Raw genomic sequence first — 23,880 nt, 5'->3', positions numbered from 1 at the left:
AATATTAATTGTCAATATGTCATTAGAATTTTTAATCTTTATTTAATAAAGATAATTTAATTAGCGGTGTGTTTCAGTGTTTGACATCCAATATAAAATTTTCTCATTATAAATATGAAACTCTGAGTCACCATGTTTAAACAAAATAAATTATATGTTTTTATAAATTCAAAATTAGAGCTGTACATAAATAAGGTCTAAAAGAACATTATTTTACTTTGAAATTGTGATGTTTGAATTGCTTGCTTACAGTGCTCCCTTTACCAACAAACCTACTAGTATAAAAAAGAGTAAACAAAATCGAATACTGAACTTTACGTGTATTATTTCAAACCGTTCATATAATCATAAATATAAGCAAGGAAATAAAACATATATTCAATGAATAAGAATGAAAATATGATAATTATATATTTAGGTATAAATGATATAATAATATTCTCTATATTATTTTCAATTAGATTCTTATTTTATTTAATAAAACAAAAAGTATGTATATTTATGTCGAATCAAAATAAATATATATCTTTTACCTTAAAAATTAAATCAAAATTCAAATAAAAAATCTCCAATTCAAATAAAATTTAATTTAATTAGGGATGTAAAATCATGTAATCGTTCAGGTTTCGGTCGGATCTTGTAAGGTCATGTCAAATCGGATACAAGTCGTGTCAGGTTAATTTTATTGTTCGACTCGGATTAGGTCGGGTCCGGGTCAAATCAGTTTAGGTCACTTTCAGGTTGATTTGACATCGTATTCAAATCGGGTTCGAATCTGGTTAATTTCAGTTCAGATCGATGTCGATTCAGGTCAAAACAATTGATGTCTGAAGCAATTAAATACCAGGTTAATTCATATTCGGATGGACTTCAGGCAGCTCTCGTTCAGATCTAGTCACATCATTGACATACAAAATTCAGGTCGGTTTATTTTTGGGTTAATTATCTTTCGTTTTTCATAAACGACGAATTATAATTTATAATTGTATATGATTTGGAGTAAATTACAAAAAATATAAATAATTATAGTTAAATTTTAATAAAAATGTAATTTTAAGAACTAAATTGAACAAACATGAAATTACAAACTATAATTTAAATGAATTAAACAACACACATGGATGAGGGATCAAATCGAAATAATTATAAAATGTTAAGTTGAAATTAATATAAAAATGGACAAAATTGAATCCATTTAAAAAGTTGGTGAAAAAAGTTTAAGGGTTAGGAGATTATGATATAATTTATAGAGTTCAAAATGAAGTTTATTATTTGATCTATTGAGTTTGAAGGAAATTATAAAAATTTAAATAAGTATGTGCCAATTTCATATACAAATATAATTTTAAGGACTAAATTGGACAACTATGAAATTACAAGTTAATATTTAAACAAATTAAACAACACATAGGGATCAAATCGAAATAATTGTAAAATATGAAGTTGAAATTAATATAAAAATGGACTGCATTGCTTTCATTTAAAAAGTTGAGGAACAAAAGTTTATAAATTTTTAGATTTTATAATATAATTTGAAGGATTAAATTGATTAAACATGAAATTACAAACTATAATTTATATAAATTAAACAACATGCAAGGATCAAATTGAAACAATTATAATATATATATATTATATGTATAATGAATGTTATGATACATCATACATCTATATATAATGTACATTACATTATAAAAATATAATGTATGATGAATGTTATGGATTGAATTGCATTCATTTCAAAAATTGAAGAAAAAAATTGAAACAATTATAATATAATATATATGATGAATGTTATGATAATATGATGCATGTATATATATCATAATGCACATTATATTTATACATACAATATAAATATATATTTATATAAGTATATAATATAAGTATACATTATACTTATACTATATATATAATATAAGTGTATATATAGTATAAAGTATAAATATATAAATTATATAGTATAAATATATAAACTATAAACTATATAATATATATATATATATATATATATAAAGTATATAAATTATAAAGTATATATAAGTATATACATTAGTATATATGTATATATACATATGCATATATATATATATATATATATATATATATATATATATATATATATATATATATATAATTACGTACGTACATCATACATATATACTAATGTGTGTGTATATATATAAAAGTATATACATAATTATATATATAAGTATATATATGTATGATGTATGTACACACACGCATATATATATATACAAGTATATCATGAAACATAAGTGACTAAAATAAAATATTTTAAAATTAACATTGACATTTAATAATTATGCACATTAAAGAAAGAAGGGAAAATTAAAAGTAATTAAAATGTATACAGGACTAAATTGCATTGAATTAAAAAATTCAATAAGTGGTTATAATTAAACCATGACTGAAATGAAAAAAATAAAAAAAATAACAAAATAAAAGGTGTTGATTGTTGGAGGATTGCGGACCTAATTAACCCAAACCATTTCATTGGGCATTAAATCCTTCCCACCCGGCCTGAAAATTTCCCCCAAAAATTTCAGAATTATAAAATCAAATTACCAAAATCCCCTCAAAAATTTTCCCACCATTAAATCTGTCAATTATAAAATCAAAATTTACCAATTCTCACCTTTAAATTCCTACCACTCGTGTGAATATTTTTTTTATTAAACTCATGTGAATATATATATAAAAGTTACATCTCTTTCAGAGAAATAATGATTGCAAGGAGGAATGATGGAGGAATGGCACCAGAGTTACACAATAATACCAGTCCGGATGATGTTGTAATCTGTCAGGTGTCAGAGTCCTGAATTTAGTGAAAATTCTTTTGTAGTTTCCATCAGCTGATAGACCATATGCTTGCAGGCGTTAATGGATTATATTAAAAGTGACTTTCACATCAGTGTCTATTGAAGACCCTAAATGATAACGGAATAACAAAGGAGCGCCTCTTAAGTTATGACCGTGCTATCCATTCTGAGCCAAGTTTTAGGGGAGATCAGAAGGATGGTCTTTTGCGTGATCTTGGACATTATATGAGAACCTTGAAGGTCTGTTGGTTTAACCTTCATGGTTGTTTCCATTATAGTGTTCCTTCTGTCATTGGCACCTTAATGTGTTAACAGGATTTTCTAATAGGCATCCGTTCTCACACAGCTTCTAAAGACTTATCATTCTGTTCCTTAGCTGTATTTTTATTTAATTGTCATAGAGATCCCTTTTTTTAAGGCATGGGCTTATGGGTTTATGTTTAATCTTCTCTCCATTCTGTTGAATTAATTTTCTTCAATTTATTTCCCTTGGCTTACATGATGTCGCATTTCATTGATAATTTATATCTAATTATGATTTATGCATAGGCGGTTCATTCTGGTGCAGATCTCGAGTCTGCTATTGCAAATTGCATGGGCTACAAAGCGGAGGTAATATTATAAATAAGGTGAAATTTGCCTGACAAATTATTATTGTCAGCATTTGACAGGAGCTTTCTCTGTGTTCAGGGTCAAGGTTTCATGGTTGGGGTGCAAATAAATCCTATACCTGGCTTGCCATCAGGATTTCCAGTAAGTTTAACTTTATCTTCAGTTTGGTTTCAAGTTCTCTCTCCCCTTGTCTCTCTCTCTGTATTCCCTGAAATTGTTGATCAAATATTCAAGATACACTCATAACAGGAATTGCTTCGATTTGTTCTTGAACACGTCGAAGAGAGAAATGTAGAAGCCTTGCTAGAGGTATGAACATTTGATTGGAAATCTATAATAACTATGCCCATTTATTTTCTCTGATATACCATTTTCAAACCCCCTTTGACAGGGCTCGCTTGAGGCTCGTCAAGAGCTTAGACCATTGTCATTCAAGTCTAGCGATCGTTTAAAAGATATGTTGTTTTTAGACATTGCCCTTGACTCTACTGTTAGGACAGCTATTGAAAGAGGTTACGAGTAGCTAAATAACGCTAGACCTGAGGTAAATCTTGCACCTTCACCTTGAACTATGTATCTTACATTCAGTATTTCTGTGAGATGCTGTTCACTGATTTTGCATATTTATCACATGGCGTGGTGGATAATATTTGTTCTATCTATCATGTATATGAATTCCTGATTAGGCTTTGCATTGTGCAGAAAATCATGTATTTCATCAGTCTTGTTCTAAAAAACCTTGCACTTTCATCAGATGACAATGAGGATCTGGTCTATTGTTTGAAGGTATGGTTGTGTTTTATTTCTTAAGAGCATCAACTGATTCTAAAGTTATCAACCTTTTTGAGGCAAATTTGATTGTTGACAAACATTTACTCATCTCTGCCAAAGATTCTGTCAAAATGCATGTCAAATTGTGGTAGAAGATGATAGGGAATATGATACTGACCTTTGAAGTTAGACTTCAAGGTGAATCTTTGTAAAATGCCTACGTTACAAGATAACATTTCTTTTATCTGGTGTTAAGTAGTACAATAGTCTCTTTTTGCGAGCACGGAAGATTCAGAAGAGAGCATGGTGAAACAGTGTAGCAGAAAACGAAAGCTTGCTGAGAATGTTAAACACCGTATTCTAGTTGGAATTCTTTCATGCAGTTTTTTTCTGAGGAATTTGACAGCCCGTTGCTTGAAGTTGCAGAATAACCTTAGAAACTTGAAAAATTCAGTCAACTATTAATACAGTGCCGGACAGATGTTGAATTTACTAGTCCAATGTTCCTCTTCCAGAAAGAGAGAGTTCAAGAATTCCATGAAAAATGCTGACTATGGCATGTAATCATAGAGATGTCCCTGTGTTTGTAAATTGTGGATAATAACTTCTACTTCATCACTTATGCAGGGATGGCATCATTCCATAAGCATGTGCAAGAGTCAAAGTGCTCACTGGGCACTGTATGCAAAATCAGTACTAGACAGAACTCGCCTTGCACTGGCTAGCAAGGTTGAGTTGTACCAGCGAATTTTGCAACCATCAACAGACTATCTTGGATCGTTGCTTGGAGTAGATCAGTGGGCGGTATGTTATTACTCCGTTCAAATCTCAAACTTTGCCACTTAAAATTTTTGCAGTTACTTGATGTTGGTCACATTATAAAATTGAAAGATAAAGCACATTGGTTGATTTTGCTTCCAGATCAGCATATTTACTGAAGAAATTATCCGTGCTGGGTCAGCTGCAACTTTATCCACGCTAGTCAACAGACTTGATCCTGTTCTTCGGGAAACTGCTCATCTTGGCAGGTTGGTATATAATCATTTGTCTGCGGATTCATTACCATAAAAAGTTTGCAGTGCAAAAATTTTTAGGCAACAGACTTGAGCAAAAATGTCTTCCCATCTTGAGCCTGTCATTTATTGTAAATTAATATAACGTTTCATGTCCTGTAACAGTTGGCAGGTTATCAGTCCAGTTGAAGTTGTTGGATATGTTGATGTTGTGGACGAGCTGCTTTCTGTACAGAATAAATCTTATGACCGACCTACTATTTTAGTGGCAAAAAGTATAAAAGGAGAGGAAGAAATTCCAGATGGTGCAGTTGCTGTGTTGACACCTGACATGCCTGATGTTTTGTCTCATGTTTCTGTCCGAGCAAAAAATTGCAAGGTGATTACCTGGTTCTTTGAGATTTCTCTGTAGCTGATAATTGGTTGTGTTTTAAGGTGGACATAATTCCAACTGCAGGTTTGCTTTGCTACATGCTTTGATCCGAATATTCTGGCTGACCTCCAAGCAAAGAAAGGGAAACTGTTGCGCCTAAAACCTTCTTCTGCAGATGTAGTTTATAGGTAGTGCAATCTGCACCTTAAATTCTGAACATGTCTAAAACATCATGAAACCATGAGGTGAAGATAAACAAATGTTAAAGTCAAAATCGGTGGCAGCTAAATTTGACAAATTTAAGCTGCAATTCGGTGGCTTTCGGTGCACACCGAAATTGTTGAAATTCATGGATGGTAAAATTACACATTTAGTCATTGTATTTTAGGGTATTTACAAGACCAAATCATTCTAGTTTTCTCCCAATACTAGAGAATTTAGAGAGTTTTCTTGAGAGTTGTTTTTTCATTTTTATCAAGAGAAAATTGTTATTGTTTTCTCATTGTTAGATAGAGAAAAGTTGTAATTCATATTTTCTCATAATGAAATTCTTCTACAGTTGCCCGTGATTTTTATCTTATATTATTTAGAGGTTTTCCACGTAAAATTTATGTCTTATTTATCTTCATTTTTATTTTCTTAAATTATCAGTTACGATTTTGCTCTATCCGATAGTCGTATTCTGCAACAATTGGTATCAAAAGTCAGATTAAAGTGTGTAATATATACTTATTGTTTTTGCAGTTGCCACCAAAAGGTGGATCCTCCAATATAAGAAAATAAGAAGGTATTACTCATTCTTTGAAGGTTCCAGAGAACTATTCACGATAGTGAAATAGTGGGAGTTATCCGTAATAGAAGCTATGACAACGAAATTTGATATTGAAAAGTTCAATGGAAGAAATATTTCATTGTGAAAATTGAAGATGAATGTCATCCTGAGGAAAGACGGTCGTCTAGCGGCTATCAATGAAAGGTCGGTAGATTTCAAATATGACAACTAGAATGGTGTAAATGTGTATCGCTTGTGGGATCCCACTGCCCGCAAAGTGATCATCAGCAGGGATGTTATCTTTGTAGAAGAGAAACTACAAATAAAAGAAGATGATGATAGCGCTGAAAAGTCAGAGACTACACAGATACATATGGAAAATGAGTTTGAACAAGGAGATTCTTCTGAAGCAGAACCAACGCATGATGAACAAGAACCAGAGAGTTCTGAAGCTCTAACAACTCGTCAATCAGAAAAATTGAAGCCCTTCATAAAAATAATACATGGAATCTTGTGTTACTACCGCAAGGAATGAAGCCAATTGGTAACAAATGTGTCTTCAAAATCAAGCGAAATTGTGACGATCAAGTGGAGAGGTATCGTGCAAGACTGGTGGTCAAAAGATATGCCCAAAAAGAAAGTATTAATTTCAATGAAATATTCTCTTATGGTTGAACTAACAACAGTTCGAGTAGTCTTGACAATGTGTGCTACATTGAACTTACATCTAGAGCAGCTAGATGTTAAAACAACTTTTCTTCATGGAAATCTTGAAAAAGAGATTTACATGCTCCAGCCTGAAGGTTTTAAAGAAAAAGAAAAGAAGAACTTGGTTTGCATGTTGAACAAATCTCTTTTCGGTCTAAAGCAGGCACCGAGGTGTTGGTATAAGAGATTTGATTCCTTCATTATATGCCTTGGATACAACAGACTTAATGCAGACCCTTGTGCTTATTTCAAGAGGTTTGGTGATAACGATTTTGTTATATTATTATTGTATGTGGATGACATGTTGGTTGCAGGATCCAACAAAGATCATATTGAAGAATTAAAGGCACAACTAGCTAGGGAATTTGAAATGAAAGACTTGGGATCAACAAACAAGATTCTAGGGATACAAATTCACGGAGACAGAAGTAATAGGAAGATTTGGCTTTCACAAAAGAATTACTTGAAGAAGATCTTGTCACGATTCAACATGCAAGATTGTAAGTCAATTTCTAACACTCTTCCTATTAACTTCAAATTATCCTCCAATATGAGTCATAGCAGTGAAAAAGAGAGGATGGAGATTTCTTGAGTACCGTATGCATCAGCAGTGGGAAGTTTAATGTTCACTATGATATGTACAAGACTAGACATTGCACAAACAATGAGAGTGGTTAGTCGGTACATGGAGAATCCATGCAAAGAGCATTGAAGTACAGTAAAGAGGATCATGAGATACATCAAAGGGACCTCAAATGTTGCATTATGTTACGAAGGATCAAATTTACTTATCAATGGGTTTCAAAATTGTAGTCAGTTGTGGCTACATACACAACAGAAGCATAATATGTAGCAGCTATACAAGCCAGTAAAGAAGCAATTTGGTTGAAGATGCTATTGAAGGAGCTTGAGCACAATTAAGAGTATGTCGTTTTGTTTTGTGACAGTCAAAGCGCCTTGCATCTAGCAAGGAATCCAACATTTCATTCAAGGACAAAGCACATACGAGTTCAGTACCATTTCATTTGTGAAAAGGTGAAAGAAGAGACGGTAGATATGCAGAAGATCTATACCAAAGATAACATAGCAGATTTCATGATGAAGGCGATCAATGCTGATAAATTTACTTGGTGTCGATCCTCTTGTGGTCTGTCAGAAATGTAAGCAACATGAAGGTACAAGGTAGAAAGAATTGTGTGAAGATATGATTGTTCCAATCAAATCTTCAAAAATCTTCAAGTGGGAGATTGTTAAAGTCAAAATCGGTGGCTGCCAAATTTGACAAATTTAAGCTGCAATTCGGTGGCTTTCGATGCACACCGAAATTGTTGAAATTCATGGATGGTAAAATTACACATTTAGTCCTTGTACTTTAGGGTATTTACAAGATTAATCTTTATGGTTCGACTATAAATACCCTAACCCATTTAGCTTCAAAACCATCCCAAATCATTATAGCTTTCTCCCAATACTAAAGGATTTAGAGAGTTTTATTGAGAGTTGTTTTCTCCTTTTTATCAAGAGAGAATTGTTATTGTTTTTCCTTGTTAGATCGAGAGAAGTTGTAATTCATATTTTCTCATAGTGAAATTCTTCTACAGTTGCCCGTGGTTTTTACCCTACATTATTTAGAGGTTTTCCACGTAAAATTTGTGTCTTCTTTATCTTCATTTTTATTTTATCAAATTATCAGTTACGATTTTACTCTATCCGATAGTCGTATTCCGCAACAACAAACCCCTTTTTTATATATAAGCAAAGATAATTTGAATATTGCTCCCTTTTCATGCATTCATTCAGTGAGGTTAAGGAAGGTGAGCTACCTGATTCAAGTTCAAGCGACTTGAAGGGAGATGTTCCATCATCTATCACTTTGGTCAGAAAGCAATTTGGTGGTAAATATGCCATATCAGCAGAGGAGTTTACTCCTGAGATGGTTAGGCTTTCAAATTATTTTCATTTTATCTCCAAAACTTTAATTTGTTCTTCCTTCTTAACCTACTTAGTTACAACTGAGATCAAGTATTAAACCTTCTAAACGTCTCCGCGTTGCCATGTCTCTGACCTATGTTTTTGAATGGCGTATGTCTAATTTATGCATGTGGACATTTTTTGTCTCCAAGGTTGGTGCTAAATCACGCAATATCTCATATCTAAAAGGAAAAGTGCCATCTTGGGTTGGGATTCCCACGTCAGTTGCCCTTCCATTTGCAGTATTTGAGAAGGTTATTGCAGATAAACTAAAAAAGGTTATAATAATTCCGAACTTCAACAATATCTCCCTGCTTTTCTAGCGCATGCTTTGATGCAATTTGTTTACAGCGACTTCATTTTTGGGTTATAATTCCATTTTTGAATGTAGTTTTTTCAGGAACTCATTTAACATTTTTCTTAACAGGAGGGAAAAATTTTGCAACCATTTAATAACTCCAATTATAACTGTAAAAAATATATTCAATTATGCTAGGCATTAATACGATTTAAAATTATATATTCTCTAATGATTTCCATTAATGCGTGTAGAATTTTTAAGGAATAAGAAACAGATATTATCGTGTGAAGAAAGAACAGTGAATCTGTTCCAATTTGCTTACTGAAAAGAAGAAAGCAGCCTGTTTTTATAGGCTGAAAATTACACTAGTAGAATACAACTAGGTAGTTTTTCCTAATCTTCATCTCCTAAAAATGCATATTTTATCTTCTTAAGAAGATAAAACTTAATCTTAAAATATAAGTAAACTATAATTAGAACATATATTTTAGGATAAATTAAAATTCATCATCTTGATATATTTGCTAATCTCAGTTTTCCACAATGCGATTATAAATTAGATTCAGTAATGTTATTTTATTTGGTTTTTAATAATATCAAATTATCAAATAATAATTGTTCATCCCAATTACAGTATTTAGTACATATTTAGTTATAATATTATTTTTAATGATATTAAATTCTCAGGAAGTGGATGAAAAGTTGCAAATTTTGAAGAAAAAGTTAGGAGACACTGGTGCATTTGAGGAGATTCGTAAGACGGTCCTACAGCTGAGGGCACCGCCCCAATTGGTATGTATTTTACTGGTTGAGCTTCATATGTTCTTTTCTATTATGCTTTCAGTCCCTATTTGATAGAATCATTAGAAGCAGTGATAATAGGTTGAAACAAAAAAGTGTTTGTTGTTCACTGTATCAGAAGTTTTCTTATGCCCAAATCTTCCGACCAAGAAAATTTTCCTTTTCATTCTTCCACCATTACCTATAGCTCCATTTGAATATAAATTTTCTCAAGAATTTTTTGCCACCCTAACTTCAATCATATGCGTAAGAAAATGACTGTGCGCCTGAATCGGATATTTCTTTGAGAGGCAACCAACGAGTTTTGTTTTGATTTCTTATTACTTCAGGTGCAAGAGCTGAAGACCAAGATGCAAAGTTCTGGAATGACTTGGCCTGGAGATGAAGGTGAACAGAGGTGGGAGCAAGCATGGACTGCTATAAAGAAGGTATGCCATTTTTCTTCCAACGAAGAGCGTATCCCTCTAAATTTTAATTTCTACATCATGTCATTCAAAATTTGTTCTCTCTTCACATAGTTTTAAATTTAAGTTCTTGGCATACTCGACGTCACGGATTTCCATTTTGATGTATAGCATTGATCTATTTGTTTCTTGCATTCGGTCTAGGTATGGGCTTCGAAATGGAATGAGAGAGCATATTTCAGCACCAGGAAAGTCAAACTAGATCACGACTACCTCTATGGCTGTCCTGGTTCAGGAAGTAATCAATGACGATTATGCATTTGTATCCATACTACTAATCCATCTTCAGGGGACTTGTCAGAGATATATACCGAGGTATGCATTTATCATCTTCCATCATGGTCTCGTGTTATTTATTTGTTTCAGCTTGAGGATGAAAAAGGAATCATTTGCTCTCCATTTGATTATAGGCGGTGAAGGGACTCGGAGAAACTCTTGTTGGAGCTTACCCAGGTCGTGCTTTGAGTTTTGTTTGCAAGAAAAACAATCTCAACTCTCCTCAGGTAAAACATGCTTGCGTCAATACCGGATAGCAAAGCGTGATAATTACGAAGTTGCGATTCATTATGCTATTAACAAAGTAATGCAGAATATGATAACCATCAGTACAATGACCTCAAGAAGAGAATGGTTCCATTATTATGAACCTATCTCAGGAGGATCTATGTATAGTTGCAATGATCATGCCTTAGAGATCGTTGGTGTGGGAACCATCAAATTAAAGATGTATGATAGAACAATTAAAGTTGTTCGAGATGTGCAGCACGTGAAAGGCCTGAAGAAAAATTTATTATCCTACGGATTGTTGGATAATAATGCAAGCAAGATTAAAACACGGAAATGAATCATGAATGTGTTTCGTGGAGCGCTTGTGGTGCTGAAAGGCGAAAAGATAGCAGCAAACTTGTACATGCTGAAGGGAGAGACTTTGCTAGAAGCAGAAGCCTCTGTTGCCTCATGTAGTTCAGATTCTGCAATGCTACGGCATCATAAACTTGGACACATGTTAGAACAATGAATGAAAGTCATTGTGGAGCAAAAGCTACTTCCAGGCTTAACAAAGGTATCATTGCCTTTGTGTGAGCATTGCATAACAAGTAAGCATCGCCGGTTGAAATTCAACACATCAAATTCTAGAGGCAAGAGTGTTCTAGAATTGGTTCACTCTGACGTGTGGCAAGAACCAGTTACATCCCTGAGTGGAGCAAAATACTTTGTCTCATTTATTGATGACTGCTCCAGGAGATATTGGGTGTACCCTATTAAGAAAAAGTCAGACGTGTTTTCAACTTTCAAAAACTTCAAGGCGCGGGTGGAACTTGATTCTGGAAATAAAATCAAGTGTTTCAGAACAGATAATGGAGGAGAATACACAAGCGAAGAATTTGATGACTTTTGCAGAAAAGAAGGCATCAAAAGACAATTCACAGTGGCGAACACTCCTAAAAAAAATGAAGTGTCAGAACGGATGAACAGAACCTTGTTAGAAAGAACAAGAGCAATGTTGAGGGATGCAGGCCTAGAAAAATCATTCTGGGCAGAAGCAGTCAATACCGCTTGTTATTTGGTGAATCGAGCTCCATCAACTGCAATAGAGCTGAAGACACCAATGGAGATGTGGAATGGTAAACCAGTTGATTATTCAAACCTCCATGTATTTGGAAGTATTGTGTACGTGATGTACAACTCCCAAGAAATTTCAAAGTTGGATCCAAAATCCAGGAAATGCAAATTCTTGGGGTATGCTGATGGAGTAAAGGGGTATCGCTTATGGGATCCCACTGCCCGCAAAGTGATCATCAACAGAGATGTTATCTTTGTAGAAGATAAACTACAAAGAAAAGAAGACGATGATAGCGCTGAAAAGTTAGAGACTACACAGATAGATGTGGAAAATGAGGTTGAACAAGGAGATTCTTCTGAAGCAGAACCAGCACATGATGAACAAGAACCAGAGAGTTCTGAAGCTCCAACAACTCGTCAATCAGATCGTGTGAGAAGACGTCCCAATTGGCACTCAGATTATGTTATAGAAGGAAATATTGCATACTGACTTTTAACAGAGGACGGTGAGCCATCAATATACCAGGAGGCAATAAACAGCTCAGATGTTTCACTGTGGATGATGGCAATGCAAGAAGAAATTGAAGCCCTTAATAAAAATAATACATGGGACCTTGTGACACTACCACAAAGAAGGAAGCCAATTGGTAACAAATGGGTCTTCAAAATTAAGCGAAATGATGATGATCAAGTGGAGAGGTATTGTGCAAGACTGGTAGTCAAAGGATATGCTCAAAAAAAAGGTATTGATTTCAATGAAATTTTTTCTCCTGTGGTTCGACTAACAACAGTTCGAGTAGTCTTGGCAATGTGTGCTACATTGAACTTATAACTAGAGCAGCTAGATGTTAAAACAACTTTTCTTAATGGAAATCTTGAAGAAGAGATTTACATGCTCCAGCCTGAAGGTTTTGAAGAAAAAGAAAAGAAGAACTTGGTTTGTAGGTTGAACAAATCTCTGTACGGTCTAAAGCAGGCGTCGAGGTGTTGGTATAAGAGATTTGATTCCTTCATTATGTGCCTTGGATACAACAGACTTAATGCAGACCCTTGTGCTTATTTCAAGAGGTCTGGTGATAACGATTTTGTTATATTGTTGTTGTATGTGGATGACATGTTGGTTGCAGGACCCAAAAAAGATCATATTGAAGAATTGAAGGCACAATTGGCTAGGGAATTTGAGATGAAGGACTTGGGATCAGCAAACAAGATTCTAGGGATGCAAATTCACCGAGACAGAAGTAATAGGAAGATTTGGCTTTCACAAAAGAATTACTTGAAGAAAATCTTATCACGATTCAACATGCAATATTGTAAGCCAATTTCTACCCCTCTTCCTATTAACTTCAAATTATCCTCCAGTATCAGTCCTAGCAGTAAAGAAGAGAGGATGGAGATGTCTCGAGTGCCGTATGCATCGGCAGTGGGAAGTTTAATGTTCGCTATGATATGCACAAGACTAGACATTGCACAAGGAGTGGGAGTGGTTAGTCGGTACATGGCGAATCCAGGCAAAGAGCATTGAAATACAGTAAAGAGGATCATGAGATACATCAAAGGGACCTCAAATGTTGCATTATGTTATGGAGGATCAAACTTACTAATAAATGGGTATGTAGATTCTGACTATCCAGGGGATTTGGAAAAAAAGCAAATCTACTACAGGATATGTGTTCAAAGTTGCTGGTGGAGCTGTAAGATGAGTTTCAAAATTGCAGTCAGTTGTGGCTACATCCACAACATAGGCAGAATATGTAGCAGCTACACAAGCCAGTAAAGAAGAAATTTGGTTGAAGATGCTATTGGAGGAGCTTGGGCACAATCAAGAGTATGTCTCTCTATTTTGTGACAGTCAAAGCACCTTGCATCTAGCAAGGAATCCACCATTTCATTCAAGGACAAAGCACATACGAGTTCAATACCATTTCATTCGTGAAAAGGTGAAAGAAGGGACGGTAGATATACAGAAGATCCATACCAAAGACAACATAGTAGATTTCATGACGAAGACAATCAACGTTGATAAATTTACCTGGTGTCGATCCTCTTGTGGCCTGTCAGAAATATAAGCAACATGATGGTATAAGGTAGAAAGAATGGTGTGAAGATATGATTGTTTCAATCAAATCTTCAAGTGGGAGATTGTGAAAAATCAAAATTGGTGAATCTAAAATTCAAAGCAGCCAGCGGCTATTGATTCAAAGATGGCTGCAATTTTGGTTGAAATTCATGGATGGTAAAACTACACATTTAGTAATTGTACTTTTAGGATATTTACAAGATTAGTCCTTAAGCTTCGACTATAAATACCCTAGCTCATTTAGCTTTAAAACCATCCCAAAGCATTCTAGATTTCTTCTAATACTAGAGAATTTAGAGAGTTTTCTTGAGAGTTGTTTTCTCCTTTTTATCTAGAGAGAATTATCATTGTTTTCTCCTTGGTAGATCTAGAGAGGTTGCAATTATTATTTTCTCATAGTGAAATTCTTCTATCGTTGCCCGTGGTTTTTACCCTATATTATTTAGGGGTTTTCCACGTAAATTTTGTGTCTCTTTTATCTTCAATTTTTATTTTCTCAAATTATCAGTTGCGATTTTGCTCTATCCGATAGCCGTCTTCCGCAACAATTATCGACATAAAATTAGATTTGGTCGCACAGCAACTATTATCTCCACTAATAATTTCCATGATATTTCTGGTCTTGGGATATCCAAGCAAATCAATTGGTCTCTTCATAAGGTGTTCCATTATCTTTCGATCTGATTCAAATGGTGAAAATCTAGAAGGTTATGCGGGTACTGGCCTTTATGATAGGTAATTTCCTCTGAACTCTTACGCAGAAATACTACCGTGTTACATATAACTTGATGTGGTTGGTTTTTCGTTTCGGGATAGTTCTGCAATTCGGATCTGATAACAGGTCTATTCTATTTCACCGCATTAATTGAAGGAAATATCTCAAGAAATCATCTCTCATGATTGTGTGCTTAATTCTCTGTTAACTTTCATGTATGCTAATAATAAGTATCGTTTTTATGCAGTGTGCCCATGGATGAAGAAGAGAAAGTGGTGCTCGATTACTCGTCCGACCCATTGATAAACGATGGCAAGTTTCAGCAAGAAATCCTTTCCAGTATTGCTCGTGCAGGACATGCTACCGAGGAACTCTATGGATCTCCGCAGGACATTGAAGGTGTCATCTGGGAGGGGAAGGTCTTTGTTGTCCAGACAAGACCTCAGATGTGATCTTCCCGTTGTTTCTTTATAGTATATTTATATTCCTTTGGCAGTGTTTTTGCCTATGCCCAGATTGTAAAATGAGCAAAAGGAACAAAAGTAACAAACAACACTGAAGAAGAGGCTGAAAACGAATAAAAATACAACAAAATGCAGAAAGAAAGATTAAAGATAGTTGAATGATTCAACTAAAAGCTCGTCTTTACTCTTTATGAATGCATATTCATTGTATTTTTGGGATAGTGTTATCGTAGAATGCAATTTTGTTTTCCTATCCTATAGCGGGTCTCGGGGAACATCTTAGGAGAAGAATATGGTCCAAAGATCGTACAGGGTGTAGAACATTTATTGTAACCCCTAGACCCGGCCTATGCATTTCGACTAAGTCTAGTGGATCACAAAGACATTTTTCCAAAACCGTTATCCAATCAATGTAAAACCACATTATTCATGACATGAAATTATAATAAATTATACTATTAAAACTCAACTCTTAAATATAAAACCAATCAATAATAAATTAATTTAAAACATATCTTAAAAATTAAAACCACGATAAACTGAATAGTAATAGCAAAAGTATCATCATTACAAAATCCAATACTTTAAAATAGGTCCATGTCACCAGAATAAAGTCAACTTGCAAGTTTAAAATATTACAATCAGATATACTTCAAGAGATATGTTGATCCTCCAAGTGCTCGAACCGAGGTATCTAACCAACAGTATCTGAAAGGGAAAAAACATTTTCGAAAGGTGAACTAGGCTCAGTGTGTCCCAATATTACCATAAAATCATAATAGGTACATTAAAAAAATCATAGTCCAGTAAATCTCACAAATTCGTAAAAGAGTTTAACTTTTGAAAATCATAGTTTAAACCCTTTTCTGGTACACCATCAGTAGTTCCCAAAATTATTTTCCATATAGTTTACTTTATGCACATAGCAAAAAGAAAGCCGACTTAAGGATAGGCTATGAAGCTTGTATCCTTAAGCCCAAGTCAATAAGTCCATATAGCTTACCCTAAGCACACAGCAAAGGAAAGCCGACCTAATGAAACATCTTGGGGCCCTCAAGAGTCACATTAGACCCGTTTATTAGCTTGATCAGAGCTATACAATTGTAGTTCAATCCATCCCAAAATCAATATCCATATACCAGTCATCAAAGTCCATAAATCATCAACAATAAATCGGTGTACCAACAATAATAATCCATAGATTTCAATGTACCATATTTCAAAACATATAAAACCATTATGTAGTAAACAGGAACACACCTCGATAATGGGTTCAGATAGTAGATCTACTGATTGTTGGTTTCACCACGCTCTGCTACAGTTTTCGAACGGGTGAATACTGGTATACGTGGTTTAACTGATCTAGAAGAGCTGGGTCGAGCTGTCGAACAATCCGGAGAGTCTCTTGTACCTTCAAACAATAATAATTCATCAGCCCCAAATCTTACTTAATTGTTCAAAGCTAAAATTCTTAAATATATAAGCATTTTTCGGGTTTGACTATCATTTTGGGGTATTTTGAGTCTGAAATTGGCCAAACGGATTGCGGAATCGGAATCAGGACGTCGAAAAACATAAAGTATGAATTTTTGAAAATTCAGATTCTTGGTCAAAGTCAAAGTTAACCACTTTGACCGTCAATTTGGAGGCCTTCGGGTTCGAATTTGACGAAACGGACTTCGAAAACGGATTCGGGACGTCGAAAACTATCAGAATAGGTATACTCAGAAAAGATTTACGATCGTTTAAGGGTCGGTCAAAGCCATTTTAAGTTTTGGTCAAAGGAAGTCAACGGTCGGGTCGGGTCGGGTCAGTCGGGTCGGGTCAAACCGGTCAAACCGGTTCAGACTAGTCAAACCGTTTCGAACCGGTCGAAACCGGTCAAACCGGTTGAAAATCGGTCAAACCGGTTGAAAATCGGTCAAACCGGTTTCCAGCCCTCCACTCTCCCTGCGGCGGCGTGTGAGGCCTCCTCCGGGGGTCTAAAAATTCTGGAAAAATTTCTAAAAATTATTTTAAGCGATTTCGAGATACTTACAAAGATCGGTTCAAATTTTTGAACGGCGGAGAGCTCGATTTCAACTCGGTCGAATCTTTGACTTCTCCACCTCCTCACGCGCCGCCGTCGACGGTGAACAAGGTTGACACCGGCGAACTCGAAACGACACAAGGAATACGATGGTGCAGGAGGTGTCGTAAACGGAGCAACGATCGGTGGTGAATTTAAGATTTTCCCGACGATAGAGCTAACAAAAACGTCGAGACTTTGACTGTAAATTCCCGACGTTTGGCAGCGTTTCGCTTCAATTAAATTGAAGGATTTGTTCCACGCTCGATGATGAACACAACGGTGGTTTTAAAACGACGATCGGAATTTGGACGGCGTCGGAATCGGAGTTGGAAACGGCGTATGGGAAAGGAAAATTGGGAGCATTTTGGTTCTGAAAATCAGAACCAAATGCACGCTTATAATCACCCAAAGCTGCCGACAGTTTTAGGGTAAATTCAAGGCTTGGTCCATAGATTTCCTTTACTTCTAAAATGGCCTATAAACTCTCATAAATTTTGATTTAGTCACCAACAATTTACCAATTTTCACTATTAACCTCTAATTTCAATTAAATATTATTTTGTAAATATTCGGGTTGTTACAATTCTCCCCCTCTACAAGAAATTTCGTCCTCGAAATTTACCTTATGAGAACAGTTGAGGAAACTGAGCCTCCATTGACTCCAATGTCTCCCAAATAGCTTCTGAGAGGCCTCGGTTACTCCATTGAACTTTGACCATTGGAATACGCCTATTCCGAAGAACTCGCTCATCTCTTTCTAAGATTTGAATGGGCTCCTCCTCATATGATAAATCAGGTCTCAACTCTACTTCCTCAACCTGAATGATGTGACTTGGATCTGGACGGTATCGCCTTAACATAGACACATGAAAAACATCATGAATACGACTAAGATGGGAAGGCAACTCGAGCTGATAAGCAACAGGTCCAACTTTCTTCAGAATACGATACGGCCCAATAAATCGCGGACTCAGTTTACTCTTACGTCCAAATCTCGATACTTTCTTCCAGGGTGAAACTTTTAAAAAGACCTGATCTCCAACCTCAAACTGTATATCTTTCCTTCTCTGATCTGCAAAAGATTTCTGCCTATCAAATGCCTCTTTCAGACGGTCACGGATCAATCTGACTGTATCCTCTGTCTCCCGCACTAACTCAGGTCCCAAAGTCTTCCTATCACGCAACTCAGTCTAACAAATCGGGGTGCGACACCTACGCCCATAGAGTACTTCATAGGGTGCCATACGAATGCTGGTCTGGTAACTGTTATTATAAGCGAATTCAGCCAAAGGCAAAAAGTTCTCCCAGCTACCATGAAAATCAATTACACAACCCCGTAACATATCCTCCAGAATATGAATTACTCTCTCAGATTGACCATCAGTTTTTGGGTGGAAGGAGGTACTATAATCCAATCTCGTACCCAAAGCCGTATGTAGCGCCTTCTAAAATCTCGAAGTAAATCTCGGATCTCGATCTGAAATGATAGATAACGGAACACCATGCAATCTAACAATCTCTGAAATATACAACCTCGCCAACTTGTCCAACGTATAATTTACCCGTACAGGAATGAAGTGAGCTGACTTTGTAAGTCTGTCAACAATCACCCAAATTGAGTCCTTTTTCGAAGGAGTCATAGGTAAACCAGTAACAAAATCCATAGTAATACGCTCCCATTTCCATTCAGGAATCTTGATAGGTTGTAACAAACCTGATGGATGTTGATGTTCCACCTTAACTTACTGACAAGTCAAACACCTCGCCACAAAATTCAAGATGTCCTTCTTCATGCTGACCCAATGATACCTCTCTCTCAAATTCCGATACATCTTATCTCCACCGGGGTGCATAGCATATGGACTATTATGAGCCTCTGTGAGGATAGTCTGCCTCAACTCAACATCATCCGGCACACAACACCGACCTTTGAAGCATAAAACTTCATCCTGATCAAGGGCGTAATCTGAGCTTGTCCCTTGCTCTACTTGCTCAAAGATGGAAAGCAAGGAGCTATCAAGGGGCTGCTTAGCTTTGATCTCATCAACCAAGGTTGGCTTAACTTGTAATTCTGCTAACAGAGTGCCATCGTCATATAAATTCATCCTGTCCATTAAAGATCTCAACTTTGTTATCGTCTTTCGACTCAAAGCATCCGCTACAATATTAGCTTTACCAGGGTGATAATCAATCACGCAATCATAATCCTTTAGAAGCTCTAGCCAGCGTCGCTGTCTCAAATTAAGCTCCTTCTGGGTCAGAAGATACTTTAAACTCTTATGATCCGTGAAAATGTAAAACTTCTCTCCATAAAGATAGTGTCTCCAAATCTTCAAGGCAAAAATCACTGCTGCTAACTCCAAATCGTGAGAAGGATAATTACACTCATGCGGTCGCAGCTGACAGGATGCATAAGACACTACCTTACCTTCATGCATTAGAACACAGCCAAGTCATGAGTGTGACGCATCACTATACACTGTAAAATCCTTCTCGGACTCTGGTTGAATAAACACTGGTGCTTGAGTCAATACTGCCTTTAATTTCTCAAAGCTCTCCTGTTGTGCCTCACCCCAGTAAAACGACACATTCTTCCTTAATAAATTTATCAAAGGAGAAGCAATGATCGAGAAGCCCTCAACAAAATATCGATAATAACCAGCCAAGCCCAAGAAACTGCGGATTTTAAAGATATTCTTGGGTCGTTTTCAATTCACAATAGCCTCGATCTTGCTTGGATCGACCTGAATACCTCGCGCAGAAATAATATGCCCCAGAAACGACACTTCTTGAAGCCAAAATTCACACTTGCTTAGTTTGGCATAATGCTCTCTCAAAGTCCGCAGAATGATTTTCAAATGCTCGTCATGCTCTGCCTCAGTACGAGAATAGATCAGAATATCATCAATAAAGACCACCACAAATTGATCCAAATATGGTCGGAACACCCGATTCATCAAATCCATGAAAGCTGCAGGAGCATTCATCAAACCAAAAGGCATCACTAAGAATTCAGAATGACCATATCTAGTGCGAATGGCCGTCTTGGCAACATCATATCCTTTAACTTTCAATTGATAATAACCCGAACGAAGATCAATCTTAGAGAATACAGTAGCTCCTCGCAACTGATCAAATAAGTCATCAATCCTGGGTAGTGGATATTTATTCTTGACCGTCATCTGATTCAACTTCCGATAGTCAATACATAATCTTAGCGGCCCATCCTTCTTTTTCACGAACAGAACTGGAGTTCCCCATGGTGAAGTACTATGCCGAATAAATCCTCGATCGAATAATTCTTGCAATTAGACCTTCAACTCCTTAAGTTATTTTGGAGCCATGCGATAAGGTGCCATAGAAATAGGTGCAAATCTCGGATAAGTCTCTATCTCGAACTCTACCTCTCTATCATGAGGTAAACCAGATACTCCTCTGGAAAGATATCAGGAAACTCGCTAACTGTACGGATCTCTTCGATCGTGGACAATGAACCTTTAGTGTTCAAAATACAAGCAATGAAAGTCTCATACCCCTTCCGGATCATACGATCAATTTCCATCGCTAAAACTATGTTGGAGAGATAGCCACGCCGTTCACCAATTAACACAACGGTCCGACCATCTGAAGTCTTTAGAGTAGCCTGCTTGTATTCGCAATCCAGATTTACCTTGTGTTTATTCAACCAATCCATCCCAAGAATTAGATCGAACTCCTCTAAAGGAAGTTCCATAAGATCAGCGAGAAAAATTTCTCCCTGAACCTCGAGAGGACAACGCCAAAATACTTTATTCACTAATACCGCTTGTCCTACTAGACTCGTAACTGTAACAGTATTTTCAGTGTTCTCGATCGGAATCTGAAGGTTTCGAGATACCGAGCTCGATACATAGGAGTGAGTGGAGCCATTGTCCAGTAATGCAAAGTATGGGATAGAATAAATAGTAAATGTACCTGCAATAACCTCAGGCTCATCTCTGTCATCTCGACGTCTAGTGGCATAAACCAAAGCTGGTTGTCTAGCCTCAGAAACTATTGGCCCTCTATTTTGCTGAGGTCGGGCTCTACTGTCAGTCCTGGACGCTGAATCATGAGCCTTTACTTGGCTACGATCTCTAATTGGAGTCTGTACTGTAGTCTGAGAACGCACAGGAGTCTGAGTAGCGGTCTGCTCAAATGAAGCTAGCTGAGGACAATCCCTCCGAAAATGTCCACTAGATCCACACTGATAGCAAAGACACATCTTCTTACGACACTCTCCTGTGTGTTGTTTACCACAAAACTCACAGAGGAACCCATGATAATACGACGAGGAACCGCCTCGACTGCCAACTAACGGTGAGGATGCTGCAGGCCTGAAACGTGTATTGCTTCTCTGAGGGACTGAAGTACGAGTCCTTTTCCCGGACTGTGCTGATGACTCCATCGGGCCTGAAAATTTCTTAGATCGTTCCAGTTCAACACGCTCTCTACCAGAAGCTAAAACCTCCACCTCTTCAGCATCTTTGGCTCTGCCCACCAGCACATCAAATATCTCATCCTGATGGGTTACAACTTGCCTACGCAGCTCGTATCTGAGTCCAAGGGCAAATTTACGACATCGATCTCTCTCAGTATGTACCATACTGAATCCATACTTCAGCAACTTAAAGAACTCGATCTCATACTCAGAAACAGTCATGTCTCCCTGAACCAGGTCTTGAAACTGCTGACATCTCTGAGCTAAGTAGCGCTCTCCCAGAAAACGACTCCGAAATCGATCCTTAAAGAAATTCCAGGTCAAACGATCGGTAGGAACACTACTGGTCACTGACTCCCACCAAGTGTAGGCATTGCCATCTAACATCGCCACAACACCCTGATATCTCTTAGTTGAGTCTAAACCCAACTGATCTATTCGTCTCTCTGTATCCTGAAGCCAATCCTCAGCTTCAGTAGGAGCTCCACCAATCTGTCCCCCAAAAGTTCTAACTCCATTGGCAATCAAAGTCTGCGAAATAGGAACCTATGATACAACACCAATAGCTCTGACTGCTTCCTGTATCAACTGCAGAAATTGTCTACCAAAATTCTCATCCAAAGCAACTCCGGTAGACTCTGACTCAATATTGGTCGCTCCTATGATCGGTGTAGTCATGCCAATACCAGTGGCATAAGGCAGATTCGTTGGGGTCGTAGGAGCATGATCACCTATCGGAGGTGGGGGATCTACCCGTATCTCATCAATCGGATATGCAAATCTAGCCACTCGACCTCGTCCACGGCTAGTTCGACGACTACGTCTAGCACTCATTTTGATGGATCTCAAGTTTACTACAGAAGATAAAACTTAGGATTATATAAGCACTTGGAGTCTCGAACACAATTTAAAAATCTTAATAATTTTGTGACATGGCCTTTGTAACTTGTTTAGTAAAATATTTCAAAACCGTATTTTCAATATGGACTCATACACGGTCCGAGGGTTAAAAACCTAAGGCTCTGATACCAATAAATGTAACCCCCCTAGACCCGGCCTATGCGTTTCGACTAAGTCTAGTGGATTACAAAGACATTTTTCCAAAACCGTTATCCAATCAATGTAAAACCACATTATTCATGACATGAAATTATAATAAATTATACTATTAAAACTCAACTCTTAAATATAAAACCAATCAGTAATAAATTAATTTAAAACATATCTTAAAAATCAAAACCACGATAAACTGAATAGTAATAGCAAAAGTATCATCATTATAAAATCCAATACTTTAAAATAGGTCCATGTCACTAGAATAAAGTCAACTTGCAAGTTTAAAATATTACAATCAGATATACTTCAAGAGATATGTTGATCCTCCAAGTGCTCGAACCGAGGTATCTAACCAACAGTATCTGAAAGGGGAAAAATATTTTCGAAATGTGAGCTAGGCTCAGTGTGTCCCAACATTACCATAAAATCACAATAGGTACATTAAACAAATCATAGTCCAGTAAATCTCACAAATTCGTAAAAGAGTTTAACTTTTGAAAATCATAGTTTAAACCCTTTTCTGGTACACCATCAGTAGTTCCCAAAATTATTTTCCATATAGCTTACTTTATGCACATAGCAAAAAGAAAGCCGACTTAAGGATAAGCCCAAGTCAATAAGTCCATATAGCTTACCCTAAGCACACAACAAAGGAAAGCCGACCTAATGAAACATCTTGGGGCCCTCAAGAGTCAAATTAGACCCGTTTATTAGCTTGATCAGAGCTATACAATTGTAGTTCAATCCATCCCAAAATCAATATCCATATACCAGTCATCAAAGTCCATAAATCATCAACAATAAATCAGTGTACCAACAATAATAATCCATAGATTTCAATGT

General features: G+C 36.3%; 1 pseudogene; it reads left to right on the top strand.

Annotated features, from left to right (window-relative positions):
- Window positions 1-798: 798 nt before the first annotated feature.
- On the top strand, window positions 799-15,571 carry LOC120134300 (annotated as a pseudogene).
- The last annotated feature ends 8,309 nt before the right edge of the window (window positions 15,572-23,880 follow it).

Source organism: Hibiscus syriacus, unplaced genomic scaffold (genome assembly GCF_006381635.1).
Source record: "Hibiscus syriacus cultivar Baekdansim isolate YM2019G1 unplaced genomic scaffold, ASM638163v2 tig00110597_pilon, whole genome shotgun sequence".
Classification (NCBI taxonomy): Eukaryota; Viridiplantae; Streptophyta; class Magnoliopsida; order Malvales; family Malvaceae; genus Hibiscus; species Hibiscus syriacus.
The sequence above is the reverse complement of the archived record's forward strand: the minus strand, read 5'-3'. Positions and strand labels throughout refer to the sequence as shown.